We start from the raw sequence: 26,700 nt of genomic DNA on the forward strand, positions 1-26,700 counted from the left end.
TATCTCATGAGCCAATTCCAAAAAAAGGCTCGGTAACGTTGAGGGACAACCAAGGCCCGTGATGAACCGTGCACGGGTGCCTTAGGTTCACTGTAGAGGAGTCCATCCTCCCAGTAAATGTGGTAACTCCCAGTAACGTTCCCTGCTGCCTGGGCTTCGGCCTGTCGCCTCAGTCCCTCAAGGGTAGGGCACTCCTTCTGACCCTTACAAAACTCCTCCCTGGTAGGCCCTCCTTCCACATGCCACTCAGCAGGGATAGGTAGGTTCTCCAGAGAGACAACTTCCCCCTCCACGGACTCCTGGTCCACCACCACAGGTGGCCTATCTGTCTCATGGAGCGTGGAAGCCGAGGCAGGCTTCTCCTGTCCTCGATTCTTTCCCTTTTTGGCAGCTGGCTGGGCCCTTGTTCCAGGCTCCAGCCCAAGCGAACTCCCCCTCCGGGTAGTCGCGGACCTCGTGCTAGCACAGGCCCAGTCAGGTGTACCCAGCATCTCCGAATGAGTCCGGTATTCCACCTCCTTCCAAGCATTGTGCTCCATGTCATTTCCCAACAGACAATCGACTGGCACGGCAGGGCTTACGGCAACTCGAAGTGAACCTGCAACCCCTTCCCACTCAAAGAGAACCTCGGCCACAGGGTAGTGGCCCAATCTGCCGTCAGCCATCGCGGCGGGGTGGAGTACATGTGGAATCACCTGCTCTGGAGACACCAGTTGACTCCTTACCATAGTCATACTGGCTCCTGTTTCTCTCAGAGCCTCCCCTCTTTGGCCATTGATGGTGATCCATTGCCCATACTTTGTAGTATTTGAGGGCACCTGGATCTTAGGAACCATCTCCCGATCTCCCAGGGACACTAAGGTGACACCCGCCCCCCCCCCCCTTATCTAAGGGCAACTCCTCCCCGAGCACTACACTAGCTACTCCCGGGGCTTTTCCTCCAGTGGGAGGGGGTGGTCTCTTTGGGCACTTGACATCTCCCTTATAATGTCCAACACTACCACACTCAAAGCAGTGGACAACCCTTGGCTGCTGACTTTGGCCAGGATGAGGGTTTCTGGGCGGGTTAGCCTTAGGGGTGAATCCTGTTCCCTTTCCCTGGAAACTGTTTTGGGGGCCTTTTGAAAACTCCCTCTTTTTATCTCCCCCCTCTTTCTTCTGGGGGGCGCCCTGTCCGGTCCTTTGGGAATCCCCTCCAGTCCCCTTTGAGGACACCAGGGTACTTGCCCAGATGTCCGCCTCCTCAGCAAGCTTCCGGGGGTTGGTCAGCTTGCTGTCCACCAGGTGTTGACGCAGCTCGGGAAAACATTTCTCGAGTAGGTGCTCCTTGAGAATAAGGTCATACAACCCCTCATAGTCCCTCACCTCGCTGCCATGCACCCAACCCTCTAATGCCTTCTTTGCGTAGTCCAAGAAATCCTCCCAATTCTGTGTGCCTAGTTTGTGACTACCCCTAAACTTCTGTCTGTATTTCTCTGGAGTCAGTCCAAACTTTCTTATTAGCGCCACTTTCATGGTGGGGTTGTGGGTCTGCTCTCCCTGCTCTAGGGCAAAAAGTGTCTCCCTTCCTGCAGGAGGCATGTATTTATACAAGCCACCCCCCCAGTGTTTCTCTAGTATCCCATGGGCTCTTAAGGAGACCTCATAGGCGGCCAGCCACTTAGCGATGTCATTCCCTGCGCTGTAGCTGGCGACTACGTCCTTAGGTAGATATGGTCTGGGTTCCCTGGTCACATAATTAGATTCGCTGCCACCATTTGGAGAACTGGGAGTACCTGCCTGTAGGGCCTTGAGATCTAACTCTCTGAGTTTCAACTCGTGAGCCATCCTCTGCTCCTCCCTCTCCTTTTCCAACCTGGCTAACTCCCACTTTAGCTGTCTTTTCTCCCTCCTGTCCGCGAGTTCGGCTTCAGTCAAGCTTCTCGCGGAGACACTGCTGCCCTCTCTTGAGAGTGTTCTGGGACCTGTCAGTAAGTTCTCCCTCTCAGATTGGTACAACACATCTACCCCGATGACAGTGTCCCTGTCTGCCTCCTCCTCCTCCTTCCCATCTGGGTGAGCTGCCACCCATGCCCTCAAGCTGGTTTGAAGTTCCCCCTTCTTAGCACCACGCTTGAAGAACACTCCCATATTTTGACAAAATTCTCGGAGTTGATCCACAGTATAGGTCTCTAACTCCTCCAGAGCGAATTCCATTTTTGCCAGAGAAAGTCAGGGACAGCCACTTGGAAGGAATTAATTAAGAGGATAATTAGAAGCTACCTCCACCCACCACCAGGAGTAAATTTGGAAAAACAAAAATATAATTAGGGAGTCCGCCAGGAGAAAACTCCAGGTGTAGGTCTATGGAGTACACTAAGTTACTATAGAGTGGACGCAAGCACAGTTCTCATCCCACCGCTGGACACCAATTATGTTGGACCTGGGGACTCCAGATCACCTGGGGTAGCCTGGCACAGAGTAGGACAGTCAAACCTAAGGGCAAAATTGTTAAGCTTGCGTCACACCCTTACAATAACTCAGCGTCCATCCATACAAAAACAACGCTACACCAGTTGTAGGAAAATACGGTTCACTTTTATAAAAGAATTCAGTATACTCTCACTTATTTCATCTGAAAGTTTTGTCACTATTCACGTCAAATATTCCACCATCAGTCTCTTTGCATCAATAAACAGAAAACTTTGCATTGCATTTGATGTTACAAAATCCCCTTCTCTCATCTTTGAATGAAAGGAAACTAGATGACATATTCCGCAGATTAAGGAAACATTACATCAATTTTACGATCCCAGAAAAGGTCTCAAATCTTGTTAAATCGCTCTGCAGGCGGATAAAGTTGTACATTACCCCTTAAGGTCTCAAGAACATTATATTTCGGTTGATTCAGGTTCTCAGCACAGTTCCAGCAACAGGACCCTTGTTTCACAGTGCAAGCAGCTATGGATCTGTATGGTGACAGACAAGTTTTTATTTCACTGAATCAAATTACCCAGCTTGCTCTGGCCTCTCATAGACACGTGGGATCCCTCCCTCTCTCCTCATGGACCCACAGTATTCTGTGTCACATCAGTTACAGCCCCACACTTTATTACACAGCCTTGACTTTGGGGTACTGCTCCTGGCAGTTTAACCTCACCAAATTAGAGGAACACTGCACCAAAGGATGTGATCCAATGGGGTCTTGGAAGTGTCTCAGTACTTTGCCTGGGGGGTATCCTGTAGTCTAATGTTAGATTGGCAGTCAGAACTGGTGTCCCGTTGTAGTCCCAGTTTCCCTCTCCTCCTCCCTCCCCCCTCGCTTACTTATTTTACTGAAGCTGTCAGGGACTTGGATCGCTCCGGTCACACTACCGGACTCTCTCCACCAAGAGGCGCCTCCCTCGCGAGCCAGGCCGTGGTAATCAAGCCGGTCTTGAAGGGAGGACGCGCTGGGTTTAGGGCTTCGATGCTCTCCTTTCCGCCGATCTCTCTGACGAGCCAACCTCGTCGTCTCGCTGGTGAACGGCGTCTCTGAGCAGGCGCAGGGGGGTAGCGTCGCTAGGCGGAGATCTCCTCCTTCTCCCAGAGTGCTCAGTGGCCCGTCTCTGAGCCTGCGCGATCGCGGGTTTTTCCTGGCCGCATCTCCGCCCCCTCTCCGAGACAGCGATCACCTCACCGGACCGGCGCAGCGCCGCGCCACCTCAGCTGGTCTCAAGCTCCCGACAGAACGGCTGACTGACAAGCGGAGCACACCTCAGGAGCCCTCGGCTCTCCCCACCAAGGCCACCGACAGTGGAGGAAGAGTTTTCCAGCTGCGCCACTGAAGGAAGGTAGGGGAAGACTTGGTAAGCCCAGCGCCGACGGCAGGTGGGCACGAAGCACAAGGGGAGGACGGTAATAATTAGTTCCCTCTGTCCTAACACCAACCTTCCAGTGTTTCGTAAGGTTCAATCTAGTCTTCAGTACTGGACAGGGGGGGGGGGAACTTCCACACCCCTTCGCTCCTTGAAAAGTCTCTCAAACTCACCCCAGATTAGGGATTGATCCTTTTTAACCTGCGTAGAATTCCTGTCCAGGATCAGCAGAAACGCAGTCTAACTGGGTCAGGTCTGCAGGAAAAGGAGGCGGTGATACAATGAGGAGGCCACCCTTAAAAAGCAGTCCACCCTCTGAATGTTCTTCCCCCAACTAGCGCCACAGCCTGTACTCTAGCTGACCCTCTCTGAATGACAAAATGGCCACCCTACAGTTGGCCTTTTATACCCCTAGCCTCAAGTGTCCAGAACAGGCCAGAAGGTTCTAGATTCCCTTTGTTAATCTATGAGTCCCTTTACTGAGGTAACCGTTATGCCAGTTACTGGCCACCATTTTGGGTAACTAAGCTTGCCCTCAGAAAAGGAGGGATTTCTGGGCCTGTGAGGAACCATGGGGTCAAGGAGCACCTAACCCCCAGGTCAACACCTAAAAATTCCAGTGGACATAAAAAAAAAATGAAAGGATTGAGGGGCAGAAAGGGGACAAAAATAAATAAATAAAAGGAGGGACCACCCAAAGGGCCGACAGGTCTAACAGGAAGATTCTGGAGAAGACGCCATCTAAACACCATCAGAGATTATAACTGAATAAGTAAAGTCAAAATGATTGAAAAACTTGATTGAATTCAGAGAGATTCTGTGTTTCTCTTAATTTTTTGTCATTTTATTTGAGATTTTTGGTAATATTAAAATATTTCCTTTTTCTGCTAGTGGGTGTTATTGAAACAAATACCTCTCTCCATCAAGCCCACTCTCACTGCCCCTTCTTACTGCAGATTAGAATTAATTTTTCTTTTTATCAGAGAGTACAATTTGAAAAATACGTTAGATTGTAATTTAGTGATGTAGTCGTGATAGCGTTGGTCAAAAGTGTTGGTATGCTTGTTGCAGGAGACAGTTGCCTGTTGTGAGCTATTTATTCAAATAAAAAGCTTTAAATCATAAAAACGTTGCATTGAAAGCGGGATATACGTCAGCTCTTGATTAGTAGCATGATGTATTTGTTCCAAATTCTCAAACTGCTTTAAGCTTCATTATGCTATCCTCAAACATCCAATTTAGCTATTTATGGCACTATTACATATGTAATTTATTCTTTAGTTAAGAAATACAGTACTAAGAGTTTTGAGAAATATGTTCAAATTCTCACTTGACATACAACCTATATATCACTCATTGGCTGGTCAATAAGTACATGTACACAGAGAGACAGAAGCTAAACTAAATCCGCATGTGAGACCCTTTTTTTAATATTTGCACAGATTCCAACTCAATTCAAACACACCTATGTGACAGCCAGGACTACTATATAAAATCCATCTTTGGCAATAATTATATGTCGAGTCGAGTGGTTATATTGTATTCTTTCGTTGTGTGTTGATTCTTGTACTCCCATGTTGTAACAAAAAAGACAACTGCAAATAACAAAATGCTAAGAAATAAGATGACTGATGAGCAGGCATGCCTGACATAGTGAAATCAGATCATTGAGATTAACAAACGGTGGTACACTCCACCATGTTTACCAGTATTCTGCACAATAGCTTGTGAACACTACAGAGATCTCAAAATACCTCATTTCAGGCAGGTAGCTTATCTACCATTTTTTGTCTATGTGTGCTGGTCCCTGTAGTTTTGATAATATACATTTTAAATAAAATCGAAGGTGGATTTGGAAAAAATAAGCAGGACATAATTAACTAAGTATGCTCCAGTTTCTGCTTGTGGTGTGCCTACTATCTTGGAACAAAGCACAGGTGCACCCTATACCTGCTTGGGGTGTGTTTGTTCGTGTCACAGAAGTTTGCTCTGCTCGTGTCTGTGCAATGTGTGTTCTGTATTTGGGAAAGAAGCGTATACTACTGCTGGCTATGCTGTACTTGTTCTGTTTAACAATGAACTTTGCATTACTGATGCTTATACTGTATTTACACTATTTCTGATGGAAGCTTCCGTTGTTGCTACCTGTACTCTCAGTGTTTCCTGTATGTGATAACATCGTGTACTGATGCTGCCTTTTATGCAGCACATTGACAGGACTGCAGGCTCCCGTTAGCGCAGAACACTTTTGGTGCAGAAAATCCGCGAGTCCCTCGCAAAAACCACACATACACACGTTACACTACTTGGTTTCCCAAGATTGAATGCAATGCCAACCTACACAAACCACATAAAATAAACATTGAATGTACTCTCTAATGGTTTCTCGCAATCAAACAATAAACCACAAACCCGGCTAATTGAGGGTAGTCCCAATTTCCTATGAAAGGCCAGCCAAAAAGCAATCTCTACGATACCATGAAAATGGTTGTTAGCTCTACATAAATATATACCTCTAAGCACATTAATCGCTATATTGAAACAACTGACCGTTTAAAGTTACGTCCACCGCGCTACCTGAGGCGGCGGCACGCGCGCAGTCCGACGCAGCGCGCTAGGCCGCGCAGCAGCGCGCGTGCTCTTGTTTACAGTCGCGTCTGACAGCTGTCCCTTTCTACCCTGCCTGCGCGTTCTCTCTTTAAGAGATGACAGATGACATCATGGCAGCGGGGCATTGTGGGCAGGGAGGAGGAGGACACGCCATCTTCAGTGGGGAGGAAGGCTGGCTGAGGCAGGAGCGGCGCCGGGCGGAGGATGATGCGCTTTCCCACAACACACGTTTGAGCTCCGTACCGCCCGAGGAGGCCGCGACGGGATGTAAGAGGGAAGCCTCCGTCGGCACCACCATATCTACACCATCATCCCCCCCGACCTAGGAGCCAGGCGCGCAGGAGCGGCACAGCCCAGAGAGGGGGAGGGGCTCCGAGCGGCAGCACGGTGAGTCACATAACCTGGTAGGGGGCGCGGTAGGGACCTCTGTTGTGACCATGGAGACCTGTGTGTTTTCGTAGGGGGCTGCCACCGCGTGGTCTGTAACCCCACAGGGTGTTGGATGGGTGTGTTGTGATAGCCACCGGTCGCCATGGGGACCTGTGTGTGATTTACAGAGCTTTTCTCTCACGGGACCCTTTGAGGGCAGGGTTTGTTGTTATTGGGTTCTGCGTACGAATATGGAAACCTGCTGTCTGTGGGGTGTTTGCGACGTTAAAGGAATATCTTTTCGTAGGGCACATTCATCATATGAATCTGTGCATACTCTGATCTGGTTATATGTCTGTGATGGTCCTGTGCGGATGATGTTAGCTGACGGATTTATGAGCGTTGTTGGTACCTTTATGCACGTGGGGTCTCTGTAATAAGGGAGATAGACCTCTTTGTTTTTGCTGATGTACATGTGCTGATTGATTTGTGCCTTGTTGTATGAATCAATGCGTGTGTATACTCATAGGAGCATATTCTTAGAGGTAGCTGTGTGTGTCCCTATTGAGCTGTATGATGCCCTTAGGCAGAAATGGTTGTCTTCATGTTGCGAGTTGTCGTTTTAATTCCGTAAATTGAAACCAATTTGTCTAACACACCGACACCACTTTGGCAGGTTAAAAAGACAGTTCAGGACTTAAATGCTTTTGCTGAGGAAGACGCATGGTAAATCAATCCCTGGCTTCTTGTTTGGTCACACGTGTGTTTGTTGGTAACCAAGGGGTCTGTGTATTGTTCGCCCTTCCAGAGGGTTCTGTGTGTGTGTATTGTGAAGGGTAAACATGTGGGAGTGCGCCTAGGAGGAAAGGGAGTTGTGTGTTCTCTACGGGATCTGTCTGTGTAGTCACATGGCTCTTTGTATTTGTGTGCCCGAGGGGGGTCCTGTGTGTCTCATAAGACCTATCTGTAGATGGCATGAGGCACAAACGATGGAATGTGTTTAGCCTTGTACACCCATGTCTAGCTTGCTTGGCCTATATAACCAAAGGGCACCTTGCACAACTGTAGCCTTACCGGAATATGCTGTGATGTGTGTGCCCTGGGTGAGTTTGTACTGGGGTTATAACCGCCCTGTGATCATTTGTGAATTGTATTTGTGCTCTGTGGTCGTGCTGAAGCGGCGATCCGTATGTATGCCAAGGTAAGAGAGTAAACGGGATTTGTGCAAGCTAATAAGATAAAAGTGAAAAGCTCTTCTTCTGAATACCCCGTCAGACTCGGAGGCTGTGTCTCGCGACTTCTATAGTCTTCCCTGCGAATGAACGGACCGTTGTTCAAGTTCACAGTTCAGTTTGTTCTTTAATCAGTGCGTAATGTTTTGTCACGTCTTAGGTATACACGTCTTTTTCAATTATACGTATGCAATATGTCTTCCTCCATCTTACCGCTGGTGTTTAGAAGATCGCTGTAAGCACGGTCTGCGTTTTCACATCTGTTTAATCAGATGCCGGATATGCGGCATTGTTAAGAAGTCATTAGGTTTTATGTGCCGCGCTCTGTACAAACCAGTAACCTGGAAAATCTGATATTTTTTGTGCACACTTTAATAATACTGGGACCGTGTCAGTAAGGACTGGTTATGTCTGTGTAGCCGCTGAGGCAGAAGGTCTGATCATGTTTGCTATCTGCAGTGGGTGTAAGTACCTTTTTCATAATGAGCATGTCCGACGATTGAATGAATGTGTAGTCTGTAATCGTGCTCTTTGTGTGATATGTGCATTAGCGCATAGTTACCATGCCGAGTATTGCTCTGTGTACAGGCCGGAATCCGCCCTCGTTTTGTGATGGTCTCTGATGATCCGGGGTGCGGCATGCACAGCCTTTGATGCTACGGGTACAGGCCAGGGTCTATTTTAGGAAACCAACCCCCCTTGTGCGTCGCTATACTCTGCGTTCTACACACTGTGGCCGCTGTAGCAGTAGCCCGAGAGTGCAGCTGCGGTTGTCCTGGCTGCTGCTGAGACGGGGTTTGTTGTGCTCTAGTCCCAGGGGAACTGGCTGCACAGTGTTTCCTGTCAGTCGCGGTGCAGAAGTGCGTCTCATTGTTTGCCCGATCTGCTTCTGGAAACGATTAGCGTTTAGCGGGCCCCAGATTCGGCCTTTATGCTGCGTGACGTGGCTTTTGGCGAAGATTTCATACAAATAAAGATGCCCCCGCTTGAATGGAGGCGTAAAGTTGTAAAATAAAATGTGTCTGATAATCATAAGGTAAAATAAAAAGAGGCAGGAACACGCGAAATTATTTCCGTCCTCTCCCATCCTGCTGCACACGCTCCCTCCCTCACGTTGCCTGCGCCGCGTGTGACCATGCGGGGGTGGATCCTGAGCAGGGATTAATTAGGATCGAGATGCCTCATTCTGCCCTCACCATGGCAGGCGCGCCCTGCTGGGGATGACATTACTCGGAAATCTTTCCTTCCGGTCAGCTCCCCTCCCCTGCGGTACTCTGAAACTCCTCACGCTTCCTTCCCTGTTGCAAAACTGCACACAAAGGACCGGGAAAAGAAGGCTTGAGAATTGGAAAAATAGCATTTCTAGAAACCGCTGAAGTTGCCAGTACATTGACAAACTGCTGCTCGGTTACAGCAATAACTAATTGAACACAGTTAAAGACATTTCATCTAACTGGAAATAGGCCTTTTATAATTTTTATATTTAGTATATCAGGATGGGGGGGGGGGCTGAATCAAATTGCCACCCCCTCACTCCAACCCAATATTCTTAACAATAAAATGAACTCTAGTGTTATAGTTACATTTAACGTTTGCACTTCCCACCAGTACCTATTTGATTTTTTTTAACTTCAGTTTGAGTCATAATATCGCAGCAATTGGGCACACGGGGCCTCCTTTTGGAAAACCATAGAACCCCGATCGTATACAAACCTTGTCCACGGCAGAGCCATCTCGCTCACGAAGGTTTATACTGGGCGTGCATTTAGTACTAATGTTACTTCAGTTGTCATTTGGTGGCTCAGAGGAAGTTGTACTGAAAAAAATATGGTTTTCCTGATCGACAGTAAAATTAGATTACCCAATTGCTATTTCCGGCCCTATTTGGTATATTTTCCAGTTTGGTGACTTGCCAACTGAGCCAATTTAAGGGCGAGAATGCTTTTTCTTATTTAAAAATGATGATTTTTTAAAAATAATTTAATGTCTTAAAAAAAAAACTTTAGTAGGTAAATGAATCCCCCCCCCCGTGTGCCTAACATATCAGTTTTGAATATTCTAAAGTTTTGCAAGGTATGTTTTTAGACGTAGATTTGTCACTGTTTTTTCATGTGGCTGAAAGGTGCAGCATCACCAACAGCGACTGGAGGACATGACTGTGTTTTTAAAACCAACTCTTTGGTAAGGTTGTCATGATTGCAATCTGTTTTTTGCGCAATATGAAAAAAATTGTGTTCTGTTAAAAGGAACTTCTTTTAGAGGAACACGCCATTGCATGTAAAAAAAAAATTGACTCCTACTTGGCGCAGCTTAATATGTTCACGTTGCTGTACTAGGCAGAACCCATCCTGTATTCACCAAAGAAGGCATGCTCTTATATTACATTAATTTGTTGCCACTCAGATTCTTCATGTAACTGATTTAAACATATTAAAAAACACAAGTGACTTAAATATTAAAACTAGAAAAATATTTAGAATATTTAGGAAGATAAAAAGCGGTGAAACCAGTCGTACAATTAACACATTGTCCATGGTAAGTATGGCAGTTCAGAGATGTTACCCAACACAGCAGTTTGGATCACTTATATGTTTTGGCATGATAAGGTAATTGCCAATGAGTATGGGAGCTAACTGACTGACATGGAACCCTGAGTGAAATTAAACCAGAATCTGGAATCTTTGGCGAACATTGAAGGAACATACCTGCTTACCTGGGGGCCTTTAAACTTTGAGCCCGCATCTTTCAACGGACCCGCTGCCCAGCGCTGCTGTGCCCGCTCACCCCCTGCCGCCTCAAGCCCAGATTCACCACTGCGGCTGCTGTGTGGGGGAGAGTTTGGGAAAACTACACTCCCAAGCAGCACCCGCTGCCGGAAGCCGCATACAGGGAAATCGCGCCAGGCGGCGCATAAATATCTGCACCATTCCCCGCGTCGCGGGAGTGTCCCGGGAGAAGCCCGGGACAAGGGCGGGACCGTCCTAGGCCGTCAAGGGCCGGAGAGGGCCGGGCCACCCCTCTAACACTTGCTATTATAGGTGAGCGGGACTGTCCCTTCATCTAGTACCTTATTTGTTTGTATTAGATTTATGTGGTATCTGATATAATTAGTAGAAGACCTCGCCTAGAAATCATGGTGTTTCAACCTAGGAAAGGGGGGAATATAGCGCAAAGTGTAACAGGGGGTAGTGTGTCAGGGACATTAGATAACTTTATTAAAAGAGCTGCAGTAGTGCTAGAGCGGGAGATAGCCATCACAGAAAAACGTCTATCCCTGGAACTCCTGGGCCCAAAGCGGTCCTCTTTGGGTAACATTAAACACGCTACAACACCTGAAAGAGTAAATCTTAAAAGAAAAGTAGGCCGGGCCTGAGGAGCATAAATACTGAGTCAGACGAGTGTAGCTTCATCAGTTTTGAAAACAAGACACTTGATAGTGAATCCTCTGCTGATGAATATCGACCCATCATAATAACCTTTAAGAAGGCTGCAGTTGATGACAGACAGACAATATCGCATCATGGCCCCGCACAAGCAGGAAAAAGGAAAAGGGGAGGAGGTTGTCAAGCGGGTAGAACATCTAAAGTCCCAAAGGTGTCTAATAAAGTAACCAAATCACTTCCCATGGAAGATAAACTGGCTAACAACATACCACCCACTGCTACGAAAGAGCCAGTACACAACCCCCCGAAATTATTATTCCATCCACCTGTTTGCGCCACATCCGTTCCTAGCGACTTAGCAGGTCTTTTCCCCCTATTGGAGCAGCTGCTTAAGTCCTTTATGTTGCCTATTGTAGAGAGACTGAAGATAATCAATCAGAATCTAGGTATGTTACAAGAAGTAACGTTAGCAAATACCCTTAAACTAGAAAGCCTCACAACTAGTCCCCAAATGGGATGCCCAAAGCCGCACCTTGGCACTCCGTATATAAACCCCATTTTACCAGCCCTTAAAGCTCTTGAAGTTCAGCGACAAATTATACCCATTAAGGAGCATGTGGCAACCGAAGGGAGATTTAAATCATCGGGGGCCACTGATAAACCAGGTGTAACGGGTATGACAGTTGAGCACTCTATGGACAAAATGATTTTTGCCTCTGTGGGAACGGGTAAATCAGAAGTAAGGCCCAGCAACACAGATAAACTTCATGTTATCGATCTACCGCCAGAATCGACACCGCTAGTACTGGTTCTAGGAAATGTTCCACCCCTCTCAGTAGGAACCAAAGAGAACTTAAAAACAAGGTCACCCATTGGTTGCATTGTAACACCAGGGAGGGTCACTTGATAAAACATAACGTCCTTATGGTTCGACGTGTGTTCTGGATAGGCAGCTCTCAAAAATCTAGGAAAGGCGATTGCATAGTGGTGAATTTTAATAACCCACTCATAGCACAAAGTATACTAAGGGATGCGGTGTCAAGAGGGTGTTTGAGGGAGCAGGGAATAGAGAGATTGCCCCTAGGCTTTTTCTATAGAGTTAGCACACAACCCCAAACCGGAATTAGGAATGAGGGATACCATGACAGGACACCCTACTTTAGACGGCATCAGAGAATGGGCCCGCAACAATCAAGATCATTAAGGGTGCCCAAATGGGGTGCATATGGACCTTCGCCTTCATTTGAGAGCTCGAACCTCTTCGCAGTTCTCTCTGGTCTAAATGACTGTGACTGACTGCGTGGGGAATGTCAAGCCCAGAAACTCTATCCCTCTGATTCCTCACCTTTAAACAGCAGCTTACGGGTTGACCCAGTGCCTGATCCTGTATTTTCTGTGATCATACAGGATAAATGCATACACACTTCTCCGGAGGAGGTAAGGGAGGACAACCTCCCTGAAATACTGCAGCCCGGCCAATCAGGCGGGGTTGTGCAGGGAACCACCGAGTACTCCCAACCTCACAATGTTATATCTTGGAACATTGCTGGGTTGGCAGGCAAAGTTACAGACCCCTCATTGATACAGTTTATTAGCAGGTTCACTCTGATCTGTTTTCAGGAAACTTGGCTGGTGAATTGTGACATTGCGCTGCCAGGTTATAGGGCTTTTTTTGTCCCAGCAACCAGAGTAGCCAGTGGTAGAGCCAAGTGAGGGCTCGCAATTTTCGTATCGCTGGCTCTCGGCTGTCGAATTAAGGTTATCTCTACGACCAATAATAACATCCAGGCGATTTCTTTAGGACAAAAGGGTAGTCCCTTACTGGTGATAAACTTTTATAATGCAACCAATAAAGGTAAAGGTTGTGGGATCGCTGAGCTAAATAGATTTGTTAAGCACGAAGGTGGCTCTCATAAAAATAATTTTCTCATACTTGGAGACTTTAATGTCTACCAATGTGGGGCCCCTATATTGAGTCCTCTGGGGACATTGGGGTGTCCACTGATATTGGGCCTTCACTTTGAGCATACTGCTGAGGGTGACGCACTGAATGACATGCTCAATGAGCAGGACTTATCCTGTGCAATGGGTTTTGCCCCTCCACAAAGTAAACAAACAGATTCCACCTTCAAGGGTAGAGGCTGCAACACCTTTATTGATCATATATTATTATCAACATCTATTCTATACCTTCTCCAGGGTTTTCTATTGTCCCTAGCTTATATAGTGACCATAACCCTGTATGTGTTACTATGGGTGGGAGTCTAATGAGAACAAAAGATAAAATACAGGGCAGTTACAATTTGCAACCTATTAACGGAGGGCGGCGGATTAAATGGAGTAAGATAATTCCGACCACCTTCCATGATGCCCTTACAGCAGTCTGTGAGGCCGAGCTCTCATGTTGTCGTAACCACAATGCTTCACACTCCAGTATCATAAAGTCCTTCGAGGCAATTGCATCCAAAGTAGGTGGTATGTTACTTGCACACGGAAAAATCAGTATTACAAGTGCACCCAAATGGTTCTGCCGCGAATTTTCTAAAGCGGCAAGAGACCTTAAGGTGGGGCTGAAAACAACACCGAGGGACAAAGTGTTGATTGTAACTCTAAGGAAAAATTATAAAAGGGCCGTGGCCAAGCGTAAGGCAGAAGTAAAAGAAGCACTATGGAGAGAGCTTTTAGACCCTGTTACCCTGTCAAGTAGCTCTAGATTCTGGAGTACCATCAATCGATCACCTTTTTTTGCGGAAGGGGTCAGAGAAGTGGGTTCCAATATCACGAGGACGAATGGGTGTCCCACTTTGAAGGTATCTTTAAAAACACGTGCCATCAACCAGACTTATCGGTCAGGGTAGAAAATAGAGAAGTAGTGGTGTTCGCTGAGCACGAAATTAATGAAGGTATTGCCAACTTCACCAACAAAAAAGCACCAGGTCCGGATGGTATCCCCCCGGACCTTTTTAAATCAAACCCAATTTTCTGGACTGAAATTTTGACCGCTGTGGGTAACGCTGCGGCCACAGGTGGATGCCCAGAATCCTGGGGCATCTCAACCACAGTCCCAGTACATAAAAAGGGGGATCGTAATTGCACATTGAATTATAGGCCAATTTCCTTAATTGACTCTGTTGTCAAGGTCATTGGGGGTGTCATATTAAAAAGACTGTGTATTTGGGCAGAGGAAAATAAAATCTTGGCGGATGCTCAGTATGGGTTTCGTCCAGGTCACTCAACCATGACACAGTGTCTAAACCTCTATGTGATCATAGGGAAGTACACCATGGCTCGACCCGGAACCATCTACATGGCCTTTATGGACCTGTCATCCGCCTTTGTTTGTGTTAATCGTGGGGGGTTGTAGGGGTCCATGGAGGCCATGGGAGTGGATCGTAGCCTGGTGGACTTCCTGAGGGATCTACACAGGGACACCAAGGCCAATATCAGATATTCCAGGGACCTGAAGGTGTCGAGGAATTTTCATATCGAAAGGGGTGTAAGGCAGGGGTGCATATTGGCCCCCTTCCTTTTCAACCTATACATCAACGACCTAGAAAGTTACCTGTTAGAAACAAAGGCCGATTATCCGTATGTGGGCAGGAGAGGACTGCCCGTCCTGCTTTATGCGGATGACTCAGTCCTCCTGGCACGAACTCCAAAGGGGCTACAAACACTACTTGACTCTTTTCACAGTTTTATGGACAAACTTGATCTGTCCATAAATAACACAAAATCATATGTGATGCAGGTGGGGTTGCGCCCCAGAGTTCCATACACTTTTACGGTCAACGGTGTGGGGGTCCCAAAATGCTCAACGTTCTCTTATCTAGGTGTCCTGATAGACCATAGGCTTAACTGGGCTGCACTCTTTCATAAAAAAAGGGGTGAGGTCAAGCGGGCAATTGCGGCCCTATTTGGCTTTGCATCTAAAATGGGCAACTGCCCAGTGGCAGAAATGCTAAAAATCTACCAGGCCAAGTGTATTGCCATAGCTAGCTATGGAAGTGACTTATGGGGATACTGTGACCAAGAGGGCCTTTAGGTGACAGAGAACAACTTTTAAAGCGGCTATTGAGCGTACCAAAGGGAACTGCAAATCTGTCTGTCCATGAAGAAACTGGTATGCCATTCATAAGTGCTATTTTAGCCCTACGTCCCCTCATGTTTTGGCTGCACTGTTGGCTTAATAAGCATGTTGGTCTCACCCATAGCATTTTAAGAGAAGCCTTGAGCTTAGATCACATGACGAACATCCCTTGGTTTAAGTATTTAAAAACGTGCTTTACGATGTTGGGGCAACCTGATTTGTTTTCAAAGACCGAAGGTATTACAAGAATGGACATTAGGCTCATAAAGCACTCCTTCACACAAAGAAAACAAATAGGAAGAGAGGAGAGAGAATTGTTGAAACCCAGTGTGAGGACCCATTTATTGTTTAAAACTTCCCTGGGCATGGAGCCGTACTTGTTTTGGCCGCTCCCAGCCTATGAGCGATTTCTTTTAACCAGGTTTAGATTTAACCTTTTCCATCTTTTATTAGCAGTTCCTAGGGACAGTCATAAGGGAACGGTGTTAGCATCCTGTGGCTGCGACAATAAGTCTCCACAGGACTTGCTTCACTTTGTTTTCTTTTGTAAATATTATAAATTTCCAAGGACCTTTTATCTTAAATCGCTCCTAAGACAGCTAAAGTTTGCGCAAGTACGTCCAGCACTATTTTATCTGCAATTACTTAAACCAGATTGTATCCCTTTTGTGCCGGCTTCTTGAAATGTGCAATGAACCTCAGGAAAAGTTGGGATTTTTAATATGTTGCTGTGTTTTACTGCTTTTACTTGTGGTTCTTATTAATTCCCTCTCATATGTGCTAATATTGTCAGTATAAATTGACCATTGCTTTTATATTTGGAAAATTTACATACAGTGTTTTTTAAATATGTAACTAGTTGTATTGTAACTTTTATGGTTTCTATCAATGAATACCAAATAAAGTATTTTGAAATAGAAAAAAAAGACCAGAATTAGGTCTAAGGAGATAAAAACATAATTTGGAATATCCTCTATGTTCATATCTAGCAGTAGCCCAGGTCCATTGTTGTATTGTGCAATTTATGAGATGATCGTGGTTTTTGGCCAGAGGAAATGTGGTACTTTCTATTATAAATTGCCTAGTCAGTTATACTTGCATGTTAAGTTAGTTTATTTTTTTATTAGAAACATCTGTTAGTGAACAAGACATCCGCTTTAATTTACCTCCAGCCCATTGACCACTGTTTATTCATGTTTTGTAGACCCTTTATAATTTTCGGCTTTCTCTCTTTCTGCTGTTTGTGCTACTGCTTTTGTTTAGGATGGGCTTCTCTTGTGCTTGTTTCTTACTGCTGAAGGCAGTCATGGCTCTCTTTTGCTAGTAGAGACAGTCATTTACTTACCACATTGTATGCTTGCTCTTCTTTTCTTGAAGTAGGGGTTGGTTTTATGTATTCTGATCTTTTGACACTTGTTCCATCTTTCTCTCATTTTATTTGCTCCTTTTGGTCACAAGTATTCCCACTCCATACTCTTGACGTTTACCACCCATTGTAAGGGCCTTGTATACTATGGGGACCATGATGATTCTCGTTTTGGGCAAAGGATATCTTCGAGACATATATTTGTTTGAATGATTTAGGTATATTTTCTCATGCCTTTAGTGAACACATCCTCCATCTTGGACCACTGGCCCGCCTAAATCTCCTGACCAGCTTCTCTGCATTGTGACCTGGTCTCCCACTCTTCTTGTCACCCATTTATAGTTTGTTTTGTGACTTTGAACGTGAGTTACTACAACATTTTTCTGAATCTCCAGTTCAAATTCTAAGAGTCTGTTGTGAATTGGTGGCCTGTAGGCGAAAACGTCTTTTGCAGCGTGGCATATTTCAGAGTTTTTGATGCAGGACAAAGAATATAGAAGGTACACAAATATTAACCTCTGCAAAAGGGGAACTGAAGATGCAGCATGACAACCATTTGAAGTAGAAGAGAGATGGCTTCAATGCAGAGCTCAACCTGCTAATTTCAATGACTGAGCCACTTGACGGTGAACAAGCGCGCTTAAGTTGAGAGTAGAAAAAAATTTCAGCAAAACAGTGGGTGCAACTATCTAACATGCCCTCTTGACCTTTTTACTGGGACAGTTCAAGATTGCACTGTAAGAAAATATGTAATTTCCAAGGCTCTAGGCCTGTTTATCTTATTTGTATGGTCGTAGGTATCAATACGTACATAACTGCATCAGTAGTTAGGAGAAAAATACTGCCAGTTGACTATCCCCAAGCCAGACAGAGAAAAATACAACGTCATATAGTTGCATTTTTATTTGAAGTGAGAGATTCGTATGCACAATGGATATTACCTTGTACATGGGAGAGATAATATTGGTGCAAAACAGTGTTTTTAAAAGCCAGCCCTGATGAAAATTCCAGTTGAGTAGCACTGTCACCGTTCTCCTAGGTGGTTCTCTCTAAGCTGAAAAATTTAGTACTCCCATCCATTGAAACAAATCTTTCTCTTGAAGTTTAGAGCCCTTGTAATGTTCTTTTAATTTTCAAACTGCCTGTCTCTGTTAAAATCTTCGAGTGAGCGCAGACAGCTCAGCCTAGGGATTTAGTTGAGCACAATGTCTACTTGTACAGTTTTGGGGTCGCTTCTCACCCACATCAAGGCACTCAGAGGTGTGTGTTTCAGTTTTGGAAGCTCTCCAGATGACAGTCATTGACTATGATGTTGCAGCTCATATACTGCAGAGGCGGCCTTAGGCATGTGCAAGCTGTGCACCTGCACAGGGCCGCCAAACCCCAGAGGCAGCCAAGCCAATATCCTTAATATAATAATCCTCTGAGGATGGATACATATGTGTGTGGCGGCCCCTGGCAGGGATTTGGCGGCCTCCGGCTCTGTTCCACTTCCAAACACCCTGCCCCCCCCCTCACTGGCCTCCGCGCCTGCATTCCTCCAGGTGCCCCTACCTACGCTCCCTGCCCAGGGCTGCCTAGAGCCGCCCCTGTTGCCTGATTTATCAACTGATTTTGAAAATAAGCATAAAATCTTGATCAGTGGCCTGAGAGAGCTTGGACAGATTGACCTTGTGCTAGTCTGGGTTTGATTTATTATTTCTGAATTTACCCAATTATTTTATGATCTGTCTATAACTCCTACTGTTACCACTCTCACCCGTAGTGTTCTCCAGGGCTCCTTGCTCTCAGCTGTTCTTTCAAATGTTTTTTTTTTCAAATCATCTTTATTTGCATTTTTACATACAAATAAGCAAGTCACATTTTCGTATCTCTGGATGCAGTCAAGTAACTTAGTATGTAGAGCACCAGGATAGGTATTTCAAATTCGTCCCCAAGCAAACGGGGGGAGGCGGGGGTCTCAGTTTTCCACAAGCTATTTCATATGGCATGTATGAGTAAAGATGGAAACAAAGGTACATGTTTACAGATTAAGATATGAAAAATAAAAAAGAACTACACATGCTCAACCAAGGTTAGTGAGCAGTTCCATGTCATACCCAAGAGCTATCGTTTCAGTGGTAAGCTTTGCATCGTGGAGGGCAGATAGGGTGTCCGTAGTTTAAAAGGAATGCATTTCTCTACGAAAGGATAGGAAGTATCAATAATATAAGGAGTAGAATTTGGAGGAGAATTCAGGTTAGTCTGCCAGGCAGAGTAGGTTCACAGTGGCAGTGTAGCATCTTTGGAGATGCCTTTGAGGTTTACCAACCCTTAATTCAATCCCTAGTGATCTGGTATTTCTTCTGCTTTCTGGCTTTTTCTTTATGTAGGACCCTACTTTCTGTTTCGACCCATTTTATAGTATCTTGGCACCAATTTTCATTTGTGGGAGGGTTGCTGCCTTCCATCCCAAGTGCTTGCCTTTTTGGTCTCTAACAATGCAAGGTCCAGAGAATGCCACTTCGTTCTTTTTAGATCTGTTCTATAATCTCAAGGCACAGGTTTCCAAGGATTGTAAACTTGCTAGCTCAGAAATACTAGTCGGCCTACTCTGGAACTCAGATTAAAAGGCTGCCAAGGACTTGCATTCCCAGAGCATTTTGTGGAAATCAACTGAGACCACAGTGCAGCATGCACAGGAGGCATTGGAATTAGGGAAGATTATATTTATTTTAGCAGGGGATATGTAGACCTTATTTAAGATGTGAAATTGAATGCATTTTAGTTTAGGATTGCTTGAGGGAACACATTTATTCTGTCTCATTCTTTCTTTCAAGTGTTCCTGTTAGGCTTGTTGCTTCACTTATCCATCCCATAGATTCCAATTCGATGTATATGCCTTCAGTACCCATCCTCTCATATTGACTGCTGATTTTGGTGGTTGCTATTCCAATTTTCAGTGCTGGAAATGTATGAATTGTTGCAGTTTAACACTGACAACACAAAAGTCTTGATTGTGGGTGGGAAGTCAAGCTCTTGTTAAGAAGTCATTACACACGTTGGAATCAGAAGTTCACAGGACTCTGTCCCCTAATCTTAGTGGACTTCGAGAAGGCCTTTGGCTCATTGAGATGGGACTTCTTGTGGCACATCCTTAAAAGATGAACTTTGGCCCATTGTTCCTGTGACAACCCTGTATCAAGATGCTTGGGTATGGGGAACTTCTGGTATCATTCCTGATCAAAATGGCAGAAGACAGGAATGCCCTCGTCCCCATTGCTCCTTGCACTTGCAATTGAGCCATTGGATGTGTGGATCAGAGAGACGGCCTGGAACAAGGGTTTCCACAGGATGACGACACGGAGGACCCGAATGTGCAGTTTTTAAAAATATATGCTACTCTTTCTGTGCTGCGCCTAATGTACCCGATAGAGATTCATGCAGATACTGGTTTTCTACTGGGACGCCTCGGATTTACTGGTCGACTGAGACAAATACGCTGTGTTACAAATACAGAATGCGGAGCCTGCGAGGGAATGGGTCTCCCAACTGAGGGTATTTTCCCAGACCTTTAAAAATTTAGGGGATCACATTGCCCTGGACCCAGTATTAGCTGCAAACTTGGTCTGGCCATACCTTATTGTTGGTTTGCAAAATGACCTTAATTGCTGGGCCGTTTTGCCCATAAACACTTTGCGGTGCATTGTGCTAGTAATATGGTGGTCTTCCCAAGATTTCTCTGTGTGATTTATAATTATCCACATATCCTTGAATGATTCTTTGACACTATTATGACTGTGTCGCATAACTTATTATGAGAAGGGAAACCTCCATGAATTTTGTGGGGAAAAATGTAAACAATTCACCTATGATTGTGGTCTTGGTGTAGCTGAAATTTATTTGTGTTATTGGTACTCGCTTTTACCGGTCTTTAGTCAGTGGCTCCTTGGAGATGCGAATGACCCTAAGATTAGAGATCAATTAAATTTGTTTTCAAGCTCTTCATTGATACATTATTTGTATGGTGCACAAATCCCTGATTATTTGCTGACCCCTTGTGGATTCCGCAAGTCTTTGAGAAGGATTGGATGGCACAGTTATAACACAGCAACCCCATTATAGCATCCTGTTAGGAATGGGCTGTGATGCCCCAGGGTCACCTTCCTAGAGAAAACCATCACCTTTCAGACCTCTTCATCCACATCTACATGGTTCCAGGGAATGTCGTTTAAAAGCCCACAGAAACCCTCTGTTTGTTAAAAGCACAATCTGATGCAGAAGTCTATTCATAGGCCTAAAGCACTGAGGTACCAAGTAACTGGCAAACAATTCACTATAAAAACAAATGTATAGCAGAACATCCATTCTAATTTTGATGGCCAGCCTTGAACCCTAAATTAAATTGGTGTCCTCCAGGTGATCGATACAATTTACAATTCTAAAAATATGTTCCTATTCTTAACCTCTCAACTAAACATTCTGCTCTGATGTTTTGGACCATGGGCATGCCTTGTAGTTGGCACACTTGTTCAGTCCATTGGCTTGGCATAATCGACCGGTTGGAAAAAGAGGTGGAGGAGTGGCTTTGATCGTCCGTAAACATCTTGTCACAGAGACAGTGGTTGCCAAATCTATAGATGGGGCCGAGGTGCTGGGGGTAAAAGTCGAACTGAAGGCTAGTTGTGTTGTTGTTATGGTGGTTTATTGCCCACCTTGGGTAACTCCCCTATTTAACCATCTATTTCTAGAGTCAATGAGTGATGTGTGCTCCAGATATAATCAGATAGTAGTGGAGGGAGTGATACATGGAGGGAGTGATACATTTTTTGGTGGGATACTGTACAAAGGGACCCTCCAGCGGTGGGGTTTGGTGAAGAAATGGAAATGCTGGGCTTAGAGCAATTAGTTGAGCTTCAGACTTATGATAAAGGCCACCCCTTGAATTTGGTATGGTCCACTCAACCCTGGCTAGCCTAACAGGGATTGAGCCCTGTGGCTGGTCAGATCATAATCAGATAAGGTTTATGATCCTCCCCCTGCCTACTCGGCAGGCTCGTTGCACTGGCGTAACGAACCTTGAGGGGGCCTCCCTGCAAGGCAGCTCGGGGGGGGGGGCCCTCCTGGCTCAATCAGGAGCCCTGCAGCCAGAGTGCTGTGCTGATAGGGCCCCCTGGAGTTTGAGGCCCCCCTGCACCGCGGGGGCCTGTGTTACGCCCCTGGCTCTTTGTCTGCAAATTGGCATGCAGTATTTAACTGGTCAAAAATAAAACCCATCTATGGAGGTCCTAAGTGACACAATACATCCGCCTAATAGGGCGGAGGATGTAGAACAAACAAAAAAGTAAGTGGTTTGTGAGTTGGATCCAGGACACCATAGATAAGGTGGCACCAGCTCGTAGGGGAAGAGGAAGAGATAGAAGTAGGTGCGCCTCTTGGAACACTTTGTATGGGGACGCTGAAGCTTCGCCGGTGTGAAAGATACTGGTGCAAGTGTTATGGACCAGAGGCTCTGAGGATCTTTAAAGAGGAGCTAGGAAATCGCAAAAGAGCGATTATGGCCACTAAAGCAGCCTTTTGTGATTGAAGGATCACTGAAGCTAGTGATCCACAAAAGGAGACCTATAAGGTGCTCAAAGAATTAAGCCGGAAGAGAGATCAGGCCTTGGTGGTAGACTCAGGTTTGTAATAGGACTCAATTTTTTTTTTAATGGATTCAATTAAGGACATCCTGAAGTAAGTAAAGAACCTCCCACGTTGTTCTTGCCCACCTATAGTGGCTGATGTACCTGCCATCAGGGTGGGCGTCTATCAGTATTTCCACCCATGAATCTAGAAACCCTGGCCTCGTCTTTGGCAGCTGTTAAATCTGGTTCACCAAAAGATCCCTGATCCCACCCCGCCCCCCAAAATGTTTGAAGCAACCTTTCCTGCTGTGGCGGCCAGGTTTTTGTCTTTCCTGAACGCCTCATTGGCTTCACTAAAAGTGCCTCAGGGATTTAAGAGGACTAGGGTTAGCCCGCTGTTGAAGAAGTTGGGGGCCGATCCATAAAACGTAAAGAACTATCGCCCAGTTTCCCTACTGCCATTTCCAGCTTAAATACTAGAGTGGCATGTAATTAATATCCTTACAAAATTGATGGAAGATCAGCTGGTGTTCCATTCTCTCCAATCAGTCAGTCTTGTGGGCCAATCATAGGACAGAGTTAGTGATGCTCTCAGTTCTGGATGAACTAAGAGTGGTGGCTGATATGAACAGGCCCTCCTGTGTTGATTTTGCTAGACCTTACGGCATCATTTGGTACGGTTGACCATCCAGTGCTCCTGTACTGGTTAATGGCGTGTAATATTACAGGTACTGCGCTCCTGTGGATTTCATCGTTTCTGAATAACTGGTCACAGAGGGTGCAGAGAGAGTGTGCTTACTTGTGGGGTTTCCCCAGGGATCTGAACTATCCCTACTGCTGTTCAATATTTATTTATACCCTCTGATTGCAGCATTAGCACAGCTGGATTGCCACCTGTTAACTACGCAAATGACACTCAGTTTGTCTTCTGGATTGAGAGTTCCACGAAGGCACAGTTGAACATTCAGAATATTCTGTGGTTCACTATTAACTGGATGAGAGCTAACTCGCTGAAAGTATATTCTGATAAAACCGAGGTTCTAGCTATCACTATGAAAGGGAATCCATGGAGGGATGTGTTTTGGCCCTGGGAGTTGGGTATCGCCCCAGACTCCATGCCAGCAGGGTCAGATTAGTAACACGGGCCCTCTGGCAATGCCCAAGGGGCCGGTATCCGAATTCCAGCTGTGGGCTGCTTTTTTGAGCAGCCTGGGGGGCCGATTTGGGCAGTTCTGAGTTGTTAGGATACCACCAGCAGCCCAGTGGGTGCCTGAGTGGCCTTTCTGGAGTCAGATGGGCGTCCATTACCTCCTTTTATCAACAGGCAGAGGTGTCAGTCCCTTTCTCTTGCTGGGCCAGTCCATTAATATATACATATTGAGAGGGGGTAGGGTTCCTTGGCAAAAGTGGCCTCACTTGTTTTCAGGTGTGTTTCACCAGTGTAAACTAATCCTTGCATTTTTTTTTAAACCCCACCCCCCCTTTTTTTTTGGGTTAAAATATAATTTTGCTGAAGTAGTGTTTTGCGGAAAGGCAATATGCAAATGTGGGCCACTATTTTTTTTAGTGTGCCCGGGCCGATTTTTAATCCCAATCCAACCCTGCATGCCAGTATTGAAGAGTCTCGATATTAAGCTGGATAGAAACCTGTTAATGGCTAAGCAGGTGGCAACAGTGTGCAGGAGCTGCACAGGTCTCTTGAGGCAGTTCCGGAAACTGGTTCCTATCCTCTCGTTTACTACTATGCGTAGCAAACGAGAGGATAGGAACCAGTTGCCGGAACTGCCTCAAGAGACCTGTGCAGCTCCTGCCCACTGTTGCCACCTGCTTAGTTGTGGTGGCTGCATTGTACTTGTCACAGCTAGATTATGGTAATATCCCGTACATTGGCCTCCCAATACGCAGTTGGGTTGGGTAAGCTTCAGGTGGTTATGAACGAAGCAGCAAGACTACTGTTCAAGCTACCAAGATTGGGCATGCTATGCCACTGTTGCAACAACTGCATTGGCTGCCACTCGAATAGAGGGGCATGTTCAAAGGCCTGTGCATTGCACATAAGACGTTGCATGGCACAGTTCCGTCATATATTAAGGAACAGCGAAGGCAATATGTGCTTGGATGACGTCTACGCCCCCTCTGAGGTGTTTTTGCTGACCTGTCCGAGGTTCAGGAAAACTACTTTGGGCGGTCAGGCATTTTCTGTTATGATACCACAGACCTGGAATGGACTTCCGGAAGGTTTTATGGAAAAAACTGCTCTCCTTCCGTTTCGTAAGAGATTGAAAACTTTCCTATTTAAACAAGCTTTCAGAAGAGATTAATATTTCTCATCTCATCAATATCTGTAGTAACATGTTATCATAACCCTTGGGCAAGTGCCTAGAGACCAGTGATATTTCTGCGCTATGTAAGTGTTATTAACAAATTGCCAACGTAAGGTTCTTTGCCTGGCATACCGGTTACATTAGAGTCCGTTTACCCAAATTCTGCAGGATAAACTGATGTCTTGCCAGCCTACCAAAGCCCTCTGATCTGCTCAGGTAAAACATTGCTGTGTGCTAAGGTTGAAGAAAAAGGCAATAGATAAAGAACTTACACTGTGCTGGTTCCACTTTTCAGTCTGATTCCCTGCCGTCAACTTTGAGGGATTATCTCAACTCGCTGACTTTTTAGGAAACTTCTCATAACATATTTTGCTTTACCAATCAGTTAACTTTTTTTCCGGATTCCACTTAGAATCCGTTTTTCTGCTTTAATTCCATGAAACGTTGGGGAACGAGTTATTCCCCCTCAAAACTTACAAGTAGTTGAAGACACGTCTCTACCAGTCGCGGCCGATAGTGGGAGTACCGGCCGGGTGGTGACGTGGGGAGGGGGAGGGGCAGGGTGGGGGGTAGTAATGTATGGATTGGATTACGGACTTTAACAGGTAAGTAAACATATAAATAAATAAAACTAATTTTGTTGCGTGCACTGCATCACCAAATGCGATGCAGAGCACGCAACGAAATTAGTTTTATTTATTTATATGTTTACTTACCTGTTAAAGTCCGTAATCCAATCCATACATTACTACCCCCCACCCTGCCCCTCCCCCTCCCCACGTCACCCCCCGGCCGGTACTCCCACTACCGTCCGCGGCTGGTCTTTACAGTATAATGCAGTAGCAGTCTACAAATCTGCTATCTCTCAGACACTTGACTGTATCCTTGTCTGTGAACCTGTACAGTGCTGCACTGTCTTTAGCTGGATTTGCACCATACGAATACCACATGCATGCATTATACAGTAGCGGTTGCCACTGTGTAGTTATATACAGTAGCGGTTGCCACTGTGTAGTTATAGTTGGGTCAGAGTTTCCATGTTTCGCTAAGAACTTTAGTGCCATTTTGACAAATCTTCACAAAACTTTCCAAAAACAAAGTTCATCCATCTCCGGTTATTCATGGAAAGTTTCAGAGTGATCCGCCAAGCAGGCGGCCAAAAATAGGGAGAGCCCAAGAACGTTGTTTTCCCATAGGACATTTGGGAAAGTGATTACGAAAAAACGACTGAACAGAATTATGTCAAATTTGTTAGAAGTTAGAATTTTACTCAGAAAGCATGCTTTTGGTGATTCATTGTAAATCTCTCAAACCTTTTTGGAGAAATTCATATTTTAGGAGGTGCACTGGAGGACTCACAAGGGTTAAAATATAGGTGCTTCTGGACAGTCGGTCCTGCAGTAACGTAAATTTGAAAAATAACGGTTCCTGATTAGGCGAGAGAGCCTTTTCTTCAATTCACCTTTTTGGTCCTGCAGTTCTGATGCTATGGCACTCAAGCATCTAATTGGCTGGCCATAACAGGATGAAAAATGTTGCGCCCACCATTACAGGACAAAGTAACTCAGTCCTCGTGTCCTGAACAAGTAAAAAAAAAAAAAAAAGTGACATGAGGGGACAGGGCACAGACGTTGACAGAAGACCTTCTTGTGGTGTGTTCGCCCTCTGGAGACAGTTGGCTGCCCACTGGAGATTGGGCATAGTGAGCAGCCACAGGCCAGGCCCTGTGAACAACCCCTCCCCCCCCCATGCATGGGCAAAAGTTGTGCTCAGTGGGAGAGTTGTGTGAATATGATTTTTTTTAAAAGACATCCCATAAATTCACTGAAAAATAAGAAGGTTAAGGTGACGTTCTAGTTGAGGAATTGAAAGGCATGCGAAAGCACC

General features: G+C 45.6%; 2 protein-coding genes across 7 annotated transcripts in view; one reads left to right on the forward strand and one right to left on the reverse strand.

Moving 5' to 3' along the window:
* The window catches only part of BAG5 (BAG cochaperone 5), a 250,321-nt gene extending 243,826 nt beyond the window's left edge, over nt 1-6,495 (reverse strand). The window contains exon 1 of the mRNA XM_078660252.1: nt 6,387-6,495. The gene's annotated coding sequence lies outside the window, so the exon portion shown is untranslated. The remainder of the gene's footprint in view (nt 1-6,386) is intronic.
* The window catches only part of KLC1 (kinesin light chain 1), a 406,453-nt gene continuing 386,188 nt past the window's right edge, over nt 6,436-26,700 (forward strand). For 5 of the 6 annotated variants that reach the window (XM_078660243.1, XM_078660246.1, XM_078660244.1 and 2 more), the window contains exon 1: nt 6,570-6,833. The gene's annotated coding sequence lies outside the window, so the exon portion shown is untranslated. Of the gene's footprint in view, nt 6,834-26,700 lie in introns of all 6 variants that reach the window. The other variant, XM_078660245.1, reaches the window with a different exon arrangement.

The sequence above is a fragment of the Lissotriton helveticus genome, chromosome 9, assembly GCF_964261635.1.
Source record: "Lissotriton helveticus chromosome 9, aLisHel1.1, whole genome shotgun sequence".
Taxonomy (NCBI): domain Eukaryota; kingdom Metazoa; phylum Chordata; class Amphibia; order Caudata; family Salamandridae; genus Lissotriton; species Lissotriton helveticus.